The 10,614-nt window shown below is 49.2% G+C and overlaps 1 long non-coding RNA gene across 2 annotated transcripts; it reads right to left on the minus strand.

Annotated features, from left to right (window-relative positions):
- Positions 1 to 1,379: 1,379 nt before the first annotated feature.
- LOC108449748 lies at positions 1,380 to 10,614 on the minus strand. Of its 2 annotated transcripts, none has more exons than XR_001866026.1 (3): positions 10,529 to 10,614; positions 8,777 to 8,931; positions 1,380 to 1,755 (listed from the first exon to the last, which is right to left on the minus strand). It is a non-coding gene; the product is annotated as an uncharacterized LOC108449748 (long non-coding RNA). The 2 variants fall into 2 exon arrangements; XR_001866027.1 differs by having other exon boundaries at positions 8,752 to 8,931.

The raw sequence follows: 10,614 nt of genomic DNA on the forward strand, positions 1-10,614 counted from the left end.
TACTGGGTAAACCCAAAGAAAGTAAACAGTTTATTATGGTCACATTTAATTTGGGCTTATACAAAGCTGGAGCACTGCAGCCTATGTTTAATGCATTTGTGGTGGTGGGGATTTGTTTTTCTTCCCTCCCCAAATAGCTCATTATTGATTTTCCTCTTAACAAGTGCTCTTGTTCTGACAGTCCGTCTCACTCTCTGTGTGCAGACTGAGAGGTTGTAATCTCCACGTCGGCGATACCTGAATCCTCTGGCCATGGGCATGGTTATGTTTTCACTAAAATAGGATTATGACCTATTAATCAATAAAGGATGAAGTGGGTTAGCCAAGCTGTGACAAAGACGTGATTATTTTGCATGGCCCTGGAGAAGCAGGCAGGTGCCAGGCATGAAAGAAAACAGCATCTCAGCAGCCTCATCCTCGGTTTTCTGTGTCCAACAGAAACGGGTGGTGTACGAAAAAAAAGAGTCCCACAAAGAGCTGCTGTTTGTGTTTGAGTGATCAGTCTGCTCCTTTGTCAGGACCCACACAGGAGGAGATGCCTCCCTGCTTTTCTCGGTGCCAAATCTCAAAGCACTTTATAGCAGAGAATAGAAATCTCTGTATTTGACAGGGGGAAACTGAGGCAGGCAAAGGTGGTGGGATTTGTTGGTGAGCCTATAGGATATGGGAGCCAGGGCTGGATAACAGAAAATAGGCTTTGTGAGTTTAGTGAGTCCAGCCCAGCTGGCTGCATTGTGTGACTTGCACTAAGGGGCTGGCAGGACTAGAGCTGAGCTAAAGCACTGGAACTATGAACTTCCAAATTTTCAAATATTTGGATAGCCTATAAAAATAACTTTAAGCTCCTAATCCCTCTCTATCAAATGGTATAATTTTTTTTTTCTTCTTTTTGGTTTCAACCTTCCTTCTCTTTTGGTTTTGCTAAAGCAGCCTCAGCTCTGACATCATCTGAGAATTTCATTTAACAAAATGTTTTGAATCATTTGTGCTGGTTCTGGTGACTCTGCCAATGGAAACAACCCCTGCAGCAAGTGATTTTAAACCTTGAATATGATTTTTTTTTTCCCCTCCTGTAGTTACATTCAGAGCAATACTGTTCCCTTGACTTCTGGCCAAATGACCCAGAGGAAAGGGTCACTCTGGGATGTCAGGAGAACAGAGTTTGCACAGGCTGGAAGTGCCCATCTCACGACAGGGCAGCTTCCACCCATGTCCCTGTTCCCTCTGAGTCCTCCTGGGTGGGTAAGAGGAGGATGAGAATGGACTGAGGGAATGTTTGGGCATTTTTGGGGCTGCATCACAAAGTGATGGTGAGACTCACAACTGGTAAAGGGAGAGGGCACAGCTGGGAACAAAAGCTGTGACCAAACCACACTCTGTACCCACCAATATTATGTTTTATTATTATGACAGTGTTTGCACGTTCTGCTAACCAGCACCACTCCATAAATTGATGTTCTTATATTGGGCTCTCCTTTATCCTCTTTTTAATGGTCATGGAAGTAGGAGCATCATGTCCAGGAGCCAAACAAAGCAGCGATGCAGGGTCCCGTCCTGAAGGCCACATTTAATGCTCAACAGCCTTCAGATATCAAAACCAAGCAAAAAACCCCATTGTGGCCTTCAGATATCCCTGAGGCACAACTGCCAGATGTCCTCCTTGTCACGAGGCACAAATATTTGGTGCTTGAGGTTGTCTTCAGGAAGCAGGAATGTCCTTTGCAGATCCTTGATCCTCCACAATGTGTCTCTGACCTACCAAACACAAAAGGCAGACATTAAAAACCTCTTCTTAAAGATCAGGACTGGGGGAATTAAGTTATAGGTTATTTCCAAACGAAATGCTCCCTGAGTCCTTCTGAGCCCCAGAACCACCCCATGAAACCTTCGGGTGTGGTACCTCTGTTCCAACAGCAAAAGAGACTCCAAAAGTGGAGATGTGGAAGATTTTATGGCACCATTGTGGCTCTAGTGATATTATTTGAAGCAAATGCAAACACACTCAGGCTTATAATAAGAGGGTGTAATAGATAGTAAGTGCAAATGACTCATTCACCGAGATTTTCCAGGATTAGACAGCAGCAGAAGGACAACAGCTGTGTAAAACGGACTTTAAAAAATAATCTTCTAATAAGATTTTAATAAACCTGTTAGTAAATTATAATGCTTGACTTCAAGAACTATTTCTCCCCTGCAGTGTTCCTCTGTGGAGTTGAAGCTGTGGTGTTCTCCAGAGTGCATGATACAACCTTGACTGCACCCCAGGCAGGGCAGAGATTCCTCAGGTCCATGGACTCCTCAGGACCATGGACGAACAGAAAATCACACCTGTGGGGAGAAGCTGAGCCCTGAAAACCTACTTCAGGCCCCCTGCAACATTAACTTTCTGAATTAAACTTGACCTCCACTTTTATACTATTCTTGAAATCTTTTTCTTTCTGTTGCCTTGAGTGGATTCATTTCCAAAATAAAATAAATAGTGTTTTATGAAAGAAAAAGGCTGCTCTTTTCATTGCACTCCAGACTGCATGTAGCCAATGCTGGTTTACCAAAGCCTTCCCCTAAATCCCACGTCTGGGCACGCATGTGCACATTGCCCATGCAGGGAAACTGCCACAGTTTTGGTCCTTTTCTCAGCAGTCTGTCTCATGGGGTCAGGTCATTACGTGGCAATCTTGGCTCTTGCTTGGAGGAGAGAACTCGTTTTTGCAGCTGCCACAGTTTGGAAGAAAATCCTGTATGTGCAAATGTTTAGGAACTCAAAAACCAGAATGGAAACCAAATGGACTCAGGTTTATTTCCCCTCCGTAATCCCCTCTGAGTTGCAGCATGGTTGGGTTTAAGCTGGACTGGCCAAGCTGCTCCTATTTCCTACGAGTTTGTGGGTATTTCGGCCTCAAAAGAGCAGTGTTCATCTCCATTTCTCCCTCTGCCTCTTGTTAAGTGAGGTGTCAATAATTTATCCTGTTGTCTTACAGAGGTTTCTACCAACCACAGATGTCACCGCAATGTACACATTATGTTAATAAGTGTATCTGTAAGTGTGTATAACTTACATCTTCATTTCTACTCTTTGGGGAAAGTTGAGGGGCAGAAGCACAAATGCAGGTTCTCAGTTTTACAGGATGATTGGGGAAAATAACCTTCATGTGGGGTGAGATGCATCAAACCCCAAATCACCCACCCTGCTGCACTGGGGGCAGGCTATGTTGTGGGGCTGTCTGGCTCCCTAAGACCTTTGCAGCGTTAATGGGGCACTGTGTGAGCCAGGAGGTTTTGTCCTCCAGGACTGTTAGCACTGCAGATTTAGGAGATTTACATACCCCTGACAGAGTGTCCCAAAAAAGTGACATGCCCCCTCATGCAGGGGCACGAGGCCAGCTCAGCCCAGCATTGCCTCCCAGAGAAGACTTGAGTCACACTACCACTACCCGCATGATGTCTGCCACCCCTTTTGTGGGTTTTAATTCATAGCAAGGAGTGCAGTGGCTCTGACAGAGCAGCCCCAGCAAGGCAGGAGGTCTCCCTGTGCCCCAGTTTCTGCCCGTCACACCCCACATGAGGTCAGGGGGTGCTGAGATGGTGGGGGCACAGAAGGAATCTCCTCCTGCAGACTCAGCAGCAGACAGCTGAGGGCTGTGTAACCTTTCAGAGCACAGCAGCCGCTGCTCCGTGAAGAGGAGCCAGAGCTGAACAGCATCTCGAGGCAAGTGCAGGGCGCCGGGGGGCCAGCACTGGCAGGGAAGCTGAGGAGGAAAAAGCCAGATCAGTCACAGATTACTTAAGCAAAACTGATGCAAGTGGCTCCCGGCTGCAGATGGGAGGACAGGTGGATGCTCCCAGGTCCTCTGAGGTCAGGCCTCCAGGTTTTGAAGGTCATCTGTTTTGGCTGGCAATGAAATTACCAAGGGCTCAATATTTTGCCGTAAACTATTCAGTGGGGGTTTTCCCTTGCAGCTTCCACCTCGCAGGGCAGTGCTTGTCCTGCCCAAGTACCTGTGTTCAGTAGGTGCCTGCAGAGAGGGTTTAGGATTCCTACAGAAACCCCTGAGCTGCTGCATGGGGTAATCCAGAGTCTCTGTTTCTGGAGCTTTTCCCCTGCACTGATATCAGGGCAGCTTGGCAAGAACTGGTTTAGGCTCAGCCTCAAAACCTCAGGCCTGTGCCCCCCCTTCTGCCTCAGTTTCCCACTGGTAAAACTGGGGGGTAAGAATCAGGATCTTCTTCCCAGGGAACAATGAGGCCCAGTTACACTGGGAACACCAATACCCCTGGACATGGCAGCTCTGTCAGTGGCCTTGATGAGAGTTAAAGAGCTTTACAGCAGATGAGAATTTGGCTCAGAAGTCCCAACACTGACCACAAGGACTTTGGGAGCATGACCTGCCACCAAACCCATACAGAACATGCAAAGACAAATAATAATTAGCTCTCTGTGCCTAATTCCACACAGTTGCCCTTTTCAGGGTAAGTTTTTCATGCTACCAGGATCTGACTCTAAAACCCAGTGACCCTGGGTGTCCTGCAAGTGTCAGGAGGATAATGACAGCTCACAGATAAAACCAGCACACAAATGTGGCCCTGGTGCCCTTTTGATAGCTTCCATTTTTAAACAAGCACCATCATCTAGAGGTCTGGCACTGAGGAGAAAGCACTGAAGCATCACCTGTAGCCACTGTGGCCACCAAATGCTGCTCCAGCTCTTGGTGACACAGGAGAAGCATTTTTTAGCTGGGAGATTGGCTGTGATTTCTGTCAATCAAGTAAAATATAAAGAGATGCACACACACCTACCTGTGTATACATAATTTTCACATGTATTTTACTCATGTTTCAGTCCAGCTCAAGCATCCTAAGAGCTGCTCAGGGGCAGCAATGCCCCATACTGTGGGCTTGTGAAAACCTTTGTTAGAGGAGAAAATTGAGCTTTAGTCATACTGTTATTTCTAATGGATTTGGATCCTGACTTCTCTGCTCTGAAACTCTTTACTCTTAAGGAGCCACTGCAGCCCTCTCCTGTGCTGGAGGTTTCACCCCAGCACTCATGGGGGCAGGTGTGCAGCACCCCAGATGTTCCCATTCACAGTCCAGCCCATTTGCTCCGACTTTGCATCAAAATAGGATCATGCCGAGATCCCGGATTCAACTCATCAGCCTTTGCTGGAGGCAGGGGGGGGAGTAACTTTTTCAGACAGCTCAGGTATTTCCTCCAGAGCTTGTCTGTCACATCACTGCAAATATGTCTGCTCCAGATGGTTTTTGCTGGTTAAGAACGGGGTGTGACGAAGGTTTAGGGTGCTTCTTGCAAGGAGGGCAGTGGCTGGTGGGGCCTTGCAGGCAAAAGCCAGACACAGCGAGACTGGAGTTGCGATGTTGCCATTGTGAGCCACCAAAGTGACAGGGCAGGGGCTTACCAAAGCTCACAGGGAGACAGACACTGGCAAGCGCAGGAAATGAATGCCCAGCAGTGTCTGGCCAATCCCATCATCCTACCCAGCTCAGGGTCTAGAGCAGCTTCACTGCAAAGTGACAAAAAGACAAAAAAAACCCACTTTTTCTCTCTAACTGCTGTCACCAGCCAGCCCAACAGAAGTGAAATAACCCTCTCACCCAGTCTCCCCCATAGTTTATGATAAAGAGCCTTTTGTTGCAATTTAATTTGCGAACTTTCTCTTCTCTGCCATTCTCATGTGCCACGGTTCTGGAGACTCATATAAGTATTTTTACAAGAAACGCTTTCAGACAAATAAGTCTGGGGAGGTTTGTAATTTCTATTACCTCATGGCGACTCCATTGATAGACAGCAGCACACCTTGGGAGAATTAGAGAGCATAAAGTAATGGAGGTTTTTGTCCTCTCAAGACAGAGCTGTGAGTGCTGCCTGGCTCATGGCCAACACCACCAATTACCAACCTGGAGCAGGAGACAGGTCCTAGTGCTGAAAAACTGCAGTTTTCCAACAGGCCTGGTAATGATGGAGCTGTGCTGTGAGCTACTATTTCCTCCTGGGCCTGTTAGGCATCCAGGATTGTGCAGGTTTTGGCCACCTCCATGTTTAGGGACAGCTGTTGTCCTTTGGGGGGAAAAGGATGGAGTTTGTGTTGCTTCCTTTTGCCTTTGCTGTCACTCACAACTCTTCCCTGGCTTATTTTTACAGAAGCCCTTTCTGCCAGGAGACAGAACATACAGTCGAGCATAAAGAAGCAATTTTGGAGGCACTGTCATTGGCAATTATGCTTGAAAGCCAGAGATTTAATTATTGTGTGAGAGTGATACCCTTGAAAGAGAAATTGCAGCGGTCCCATCACTTGAGACGTTTCAGCGCTAAAACAGACGACTCACGAAATGTCAAGGAGCGAAAAACGCAGCACTCCTGTGCTTCCCACCTCCAAACCCTGGTGTGAGGCTTTCTGATGGCACCAAAGTTAACTGGGAGCTGGGTTAATTGAGGACACAGGTGCCCCACTTGAATCCAGCTGTCTGCATAACGTGGGGTTTTGTCATACTTGTTTTCCTTGCCCACTAACCATCGCTAGCGAGCGGCTGAAGCGATGAGGCGCTTTCCCAATTCCCATTTCATGCCTGCGTTTTAAATTAACGCTTATTCGCTCAGGGTGACAGTTTTTGTGTGTTTGTTGGGAATCTAACAATTATATCAGCGCTCACCAGCAAACAGGTCACATTCTGCATCTCTCTCAAGCTCACAGGGTGCCTGTGGATGTAGGAGAGCACTGAATTACCCTGCCCCGATCTCTACCAAGGACTGACAGCATGAAGAAAGCACATTTTGGTAAATGTATCAGTAATTACCCAGCAGGTCCATAACACCACGGCACACAGGGCTTTAAATCCTATAGATGTGACTGTCTTAGAGCATCAGGTCAAAACAGGAGCAACTTTGCAGAAGATGGTGGAGCTGTGTTGGTCTAAAATCAATGAGGACCAGGGTCAGACAGTGAGCTGGGGACAAAGGGGGTGGTGCTGGACATCTGACTGCTCAAGCTGGGTTGGTTTAGCCATGGTTTCTTTTCCCATGTCCCTGAGTTGTCAGTCTGAGATGGGCTGTTACATTACCCAGCAACACAACCACAGCCAGATACAGCTGATAAGCCTTTTTAGAACTGCATCAGGGATGTGACATAAAACTAGGAAAAAAAATTCCTATCTCCAAGCCCAGATATTCCTGATTTATGCATCCTTAAGCACCAAGAGGCTTTTAACCCCAGGGAAAGCGCTTCGCCCGCTGCAGGGCGAGCACAAAACCAGCAGCGAGGAGCTTGACATCCCGAGCTTGTCCAACTCACACCTCTTATCTCGCTGCTCGTGTATCGCGCCGAATCCTCCCCCGGTCCTTTCCCGCTGGGCTCCCCGCTCCCTGCGCTTGCTCTGCGGCCGCTGCTCCGTGCCAGGGCACTTATCCCTGCTGCGGCCGGTCAGCAGGGAATTTCCTCCCGCCGGAGCAGCGCTCGCGTGGCGCCCAGCCAGGGAAGGCAGCTCCGGGCCGCTGCTGCCAGCAGCCTTGCCAAAGCAGAGAGGGCTTTCCTGGGCACAGGGGCTGCGAGCTGCTCCGGCTTTGCAGGGAGAGGATGCTCCTCGAGAGGTGAAAAAGCTGCGTTAAAAACCTTGCCAACCTGGCTCAGGGTAAAGAGAAACAGAAATTTCTTTTCTCTTTTTTTTTTTTTCTCTCTTTCTCATGAATTAATTTGTTGGAGGAATGAGGCTCAGAGAAGAAATAGCAAAATACATGTTGAGTCAAACTGAGATACTTCTTTTAACCTACACAGGAAAACATCTTAGATTGGTTGATGGCTATTTATCGTCTTGTGTAAGCTTCCAGTTATTGAGGTAGTAGTGCTTCTAGGTTGATTTAAAAAAAAAAAAAATTAAAAATTGCCACTTTAAAAATAAGTTTTGTTTCAACTCCCCCCTCTCTTTCACACACACACAACTATGGGCAGTGTGGAGGCAGAATTGTTCATTGCCTGACTGAATCACTAAATAATTTCTGCCCTGTGTGGGACTCATATCTCATAGTGGCTTTACTTTCATCAAAACTATTAGAAGCAAAAGAGAAAATGTGTAACCTGGGGGTTGCTGGCAGCCTTTCCGGCTGTGTTCCAGGATATCCCCTTTCCCCCATACCCTGGGTTTCATTGCCAAACTCAGCTCGGGGAGGGCAGCAAATGACCCCTCCTTCGTCCCACAGACACCATGTAGAGGCAGGTGATATTGTAGCCTGTTCTAGTCCCATCGAAGCTCTCTGGACCCCCAGGGGCTGTGTGGTGACACCTCCCTGGCGCCAGGACCCATTTTGGGCTCAGCCCAGGGGGACTGCGGGGCTGGCGGGGAGGGTGTAGCCTGTGAGGCAGAGGAAGCGAGGAGCCAGTGTACAACCTGAACTTGGCCACCCTCGACCCAAACCCCAAAGAGGAAAGCCTGCACGCATGACTTCTTCCTGTTAGGAAATATTAATCATGGCCATGTCCAAACATGGTAAGTGAAACCTCAGGGAAACCGCTCCTTCGGCGATCGAGGGCTGCACGCTGGGATATTCAGGAAGGCCCTTGTGCCTCAAAGACAGGACCCACCCGTCATCAGGGCACCACCTTGAATTATGGATTACCTCCCTGACATTTGCATATTTGAAGAAAAAGCTGAGCTCATCCCTCCCGTGCCTCTGTACCCAGCTGTTGTTTCATGGGCTCAGGAGAGAGACACAGGGTGAGTGAGCCAGGTAGAGGGGTGAAGCACCTGGAGAGAAGAATCAACCACGTACAGCAGGAAAATCAGCTTGAGGATGTTCTCAGCTCACCCTCGCCCTTGCAGTGTTGTTGTTGGGGTGACCAGTAGGGATGTCCTGCCCACAGGAATCACTGACACACACAGGGGCAAGGCCAGAAAATCCTGATAGCACCACTTCCCATGAGACACCTGTGTCACAAAAAAATAATGAAAAAGACCATGAAAAGCATCCCAAGAGGTTTACAAGTAAAATAATGTTCCTGGAAAGAAGCGTCAGCACTCTGGCTTGCAGCACTGTGTGGGCAGCCTCTGGGAGCCAAGGAGCCCACAATGGAGCACGGGAATAATCCCACACACCCCAACCCAGTCTCATCCACCTTCTTAGGCAAGGCAAATCCAACATGACTCCCAGGTCTGCATCCCAACCACCAGGGACCAAAGCCCTTTCTGGGACCAATTCTTGCTTGTGGGCAAAGCCCTGCTTTTGGACCTCAACCCATAGTGGAGGCCAAGCTTCTCCTGTGGAATTCAAGCACAGTATAGGGCTCAAATTCCTTGTGGGGGCCACATCCTGCTTGTGGGACCCCTAATCCCTGTGGGACCAACCATCCTGTGAGGCTCAAATTTGTTCCAGGCTCCAAGCCTTGCTCATGGGTCCCAAATTACCTGTGGTGTCCAAATCTGTTCTGGGATCCAAGACTTGCCTGTGGGTCCCAAACCACTGTGGGGTTCAAAGCCCTTGTGATGCCCAAAATCTGTTTTGGGGTCTGAGTTTTGCCTGTGAGTCCCCAGCCCCTTGTGGGCTTCGAGCCCCTTGAAACAGCCATATCCATGCTGGGGTTCAAGTTGTGCCTGTGGGTCCCAAATCCCAGGCAGAGACCCAAGCCATTTGTGGGGTCCAAATCCCTTTCAGAGCCCAGCCCTACCCATGGGTCCCAAGCTCCCCGTGGGACTCAAATCTGTTTAGAGTCCAACCCTCAGTATGGGTTGCCAAACCTTTGCATGGCTCAAATCCCCTGTGGGACCCAAATGTGTGTCAGGGTCCAGGTTTTGCCTGTGGGTACCCAACCCTTCGTGGGCTCCAAACCCCTTGAAGCACCCAACCCCCTTTTGGGGTTCACACCTACTCCGGGTTCCCAAGCCCCCTGTGGTATTTAAATACGTGCTAGAGTCCAAGTTGTGCCCATGGGTCCCTAATCCCAAACTTTTGCAGGGACCCTAACCCTTTGAAAGGTCCAAAACCCTTTCAGTTCCAAGCCTACTTGGGGGTCCCCAGCCCCCGGTGGTTCCTGAATCCATTTTGGGGTTCAACCTTTGCCATGTAGGCGTTCAACCCTTAATAAGACCCAAAGCTCCTGTTGTGCCCAAACCTGTTTTGGGGTCCAAGTTTTCCCTGAGGATTCACAACCCCTTGTGGGCTCTGAAGCCCTTGAAGCAGCTTCAGGGTCCACAGACTCCTGTGTGCCCAAATGGCTTGGGGTCCATGCTGTGCCTGTGGTTCCTCAGCTCCTTGTGAGACACAGCTTCCCTGTGGGACTCAAATCCATTTTGGGGTTCCCAGCACCCCGTGGCCACTTTGAGGTCCAAGCAGTACCAATCCCTCATAGTATAGACACCCCTCTCCAGGATCTAAATCCATTTGGGGTCCCCAACCCCAAGCAGTACTCAGACCCAGTTTGGGGTCCACGCTGTGCCTGTGGCTCCCCAAGCCCTTGTGGGACACAGCTTCCCCGTGGGACCCAAATCCATTTTGGGGTCCTCAGCTCCCGCTGGTACTCAAATCTACCTTGGGGTCCAACCTGTCCCTGTGGCTCCTCAGCCTCTGGCGGGACACAGCTCCCCGCGGGACGCGCAGCGGTGCGGGGTGGTGCG

This window comes from Corvus brachyrhynchos, unplaced genomic scaffold (assembly GCF_000691975.1).
Source record: "Corvus brachyrhynchos isolate BGI_N302 unplaced genomic scaffold, ASM69197v1 scaffold18, whole genome shotgun sequence".
Taxonomy (NCBI): domain Eukaryota; kingdom Metazoa; phylum Chordata; class Aves; order Passeriformes; family Corvidae; genus Corvus; species Corvus brachyrhynchos.